This window comes from Neltuma alba, unplaced genomic scaffold (assembly GCF_004799145.2).
Source record: "Neltuma alba isolate B1F8T4 unplaced genomic scaffold, ASM479914v2 tig00012022_pilon, whole genome shotgun sequence".
In the NCBI taxonomy this organism is placed as follows: Eukaryota; Viridiplantae; Streptophyta; class Magnoliopsida; order Fabales; family Fabaceae; genus Neltuma; species Neltuma alba.
The window spans coordinates 26,822-29,986 of NW_021636591.1; positions in this window are offsets into that span (position 1 = coordinate 26,822).

Genomic DNA, 3,165 nt, shown 5'->3' on the forward strand with positions numbered 1-3,165 from the left:
ATTTCATTTAACCAAAACTTACCTTTAGTTAGTTTGGCGTAGAAATGCTGCTTGTGTTCCTCTTAAGATTTGGAGTACACAAGAAAGTTATCGATAGAGACTATGACAAGCCGATCTAAGTACGGGTGAAACATCTAGTTCATATAATCCCTAAAGACTACAAGGGCATTTGTTAAACCAAATGGCATTACTAAGAACTCAGAGTGTCCGTATCGGGTCCTAAAAGCAGTCTTTGGAACGTCCTCAGCTTTTATCCCTAGTTGGTGGTATCCTGATCGTAGGTCGATCTTTAAGAATACCATAACTCTAGCTAGTTGGCTTAGCAGATCATCAATCTGTAGTAAGGGATACTTATTCTTCTCTATCACTTTATTCAGCTCTCAGCAGTCTATGCATAACCTTAGACTACCATCCTTCTTCTTAATAAAGAGTATTGGTGCACCCCAGGGGGATATGCTAGGTCTAATAAATCTCTTTTCTAGCAGCTCCTCTATCTGCTTCTTTAACTTTGCTATCTCATTTGGAGCCAATCAGTAAGGCACTTTTGTTATTAGCATAATCCCTGGTACGATGAATTATGAGCTCGATTTCTCGCTCTGGTGGCAGTCCACTAATTCTCATCAAAATACTTTAGGGAAATCCCTTACTACCAGTACCTCGTCAATCCCTTCTTCCGTCTCCGCTCGTATTGAAAAGATAACTAAGTACCCTTGACAAACTTGTCTTACGCATCTACTTGCTTTCGCTTCTGTTATGGAATTTAATCTAACTTCGGTACTAGGGATAGTTTCTTTTGATGGGATACTAGGGTTTGGTTACTACAATCGAGGAGTACATTGTTGGTAAATAACCAATTCAATCTGATAATTACATCAATATCACAGAAAGGCACGCATGTTAAATCAATAATAGTGCAGCATTAAGCATATCAGACCACATAATTCAAGCATACACGTGAGATCACAACCTTAGGGCTAGTGGGTGTGGAAACAACAATATCGTATGGCAAGGTATCAGCAGTCAGATCCAATCGCCTAGCACAATCATATGATATAAAGGAATAGCTAGCATCCAAATCATACATAGCATACACAAGGCAGTCATGGATACTGATCATACCTTGAATCATCTCAAGTGACTTACGGGCCTCTTCCTGTGACAGGGCAAAAACTTTTCTTGGGTCTACGGCCTTGCCCCTTCTACCCCTTGTGGACATTCTTTGGTGAAGTGTCTAGGTTTCCCACACCAGAAGCAAACATTCTGGCCCATTAGATATGGTCTATTACCATGGTTCTTGCTGCACAGCTCACATTCCTTTGCTTTCCATATGATGTCAAAACCGCCTCCTTGTCTGTTGCCCCTCCTGAACCTTCTGCCTAGGTTAGGCCTCTTTCTCTTCTTAGTGTTGTCATAAGAGGTTCTTTCTTGACTGGGCCTTACAAAGGGTTTCTCTATCCTCGGCACTACTTTAGCCATGATGATTCTAGCTACACTCGATGATCTTACATACTTCCACCACTTTATTAAATTCTTCTATTTTGGCACGGTACAACCTTCTCTCTCAGCTCGGGCCTCAGTCCTCTAATCATCTTCTCTGTACTCCATCTCTCATCATTCATGTTTTGGAGATAGGTAGAATACTGTGAGAGCCTGATGTACTTGGCCAGGTATTCATCAAACATTTTGTTCTCAACTTGTTTCAGCACCAAGAATTCTGCCTCCTTTTCATCTCTCACAGAACGCGGGAAGTACTTTTAATAAAACTGCTCTATAAAGCTTTCCCAAGTGATCGAGGTTTGGTTGGCTTACAGTACCAACTTGGTATTTTTCTACCACCAATCTTTCTCTCCTTCCAACTTGTAAATTGCCATCTGAGCCTTCCGCTTAGAGGAACACTCTAAGACTTTGAAGATCTTCTCCATCCCAGTAATCCAATTCTCGGCTTCTTGGGCATCCATGATTCCTTCGAATATTGGTGGATTATGCTTACAGAAGAGAGTAATCCATTGCTGTAGGTTATCCTACTCTATAGTTGGCCCCACTGGTTCTATCACAGGTTGCTGTGATTGGACTAGTTGAGGTTGGACTAGTTCTTTTTGCTTAGGTGGTCTAAGCTGAGCTATTGCTACTGTCACTGCTGCTGCTATAGCAGTGTTCTTTTCCTCTTGCTGCCTTGCCTATACAGCTTGCATTTCTTGCAACACACAATGTTGCTCCTCTAACCTATTCATAATTACTTGACTAGGATCAGCGGGTTGTTCTCTCTGTTCCTCCCAACTCACTCATCCTCCTCTTCGCGTTCTTACCATAATGTACACTTTCACTTGACTACAAGAGGAACAGAAGAATAATGATTCTCATAACCAAATACTTTATATACATTCATGCTTTATACACCACCCAACAGAGTCATACATACTTTAACCAGTCACTTATAGTTACAGTCCAAAAGATTTAATACTATACTTTACTAAGGTTAGAGTGCATCTAACTCAAGAAAATGTATTTCTCACAAAGATCTTAAGGACATCTAAGAGATCGTTGAGGCTAGCACTATCCATACAATTACAAATGTCTCTCACACCATTTCTCTAAAGCCAGGTCCTAGGGAGTACTCCAAGCAATACTAATGCCCAGTTCGTAACTTCTAGGGTATCATCTTCCCTAGTCACGTAATAGTGGAGCTTTCGAATATCCTCCAGATATCTTCGGTATACATGGGCATATTGGTTCTCGTCGAGCTTAACATACCAGCCTCTCTCCCTAAAATCCTTGGCTAAGTCCTCTATAGTGTGGAATTCATTTATGATTGGAAGTAGTTTGACCTCACTGGGTCCAGCTCCATCATCATCAGATGTTTTAATGACCTTAATCCTCTGAGGGTCATTGGAAACAACTATGGCTATGTCAGGCGGAGAGTTACTCTCTCATAAGGTATCATAGTAGAAGTCCACTACAAGGTTGTATTCCTCCTCCTCATCGAACCATTAAGGGAAAGGTTCTCCTGGTCTCCTCTAGTTAACCGAACCCTTTGAGTCACTATTGTAGCCACAACAAGCCATTCTACTTCCTCCCTACATCATAGTAACCAAAACTATCCAATGAATGAACAATAATATTTTTCCTCTAATCATAGCGTCCCAACTGATGCCAAAACCTTTGCTC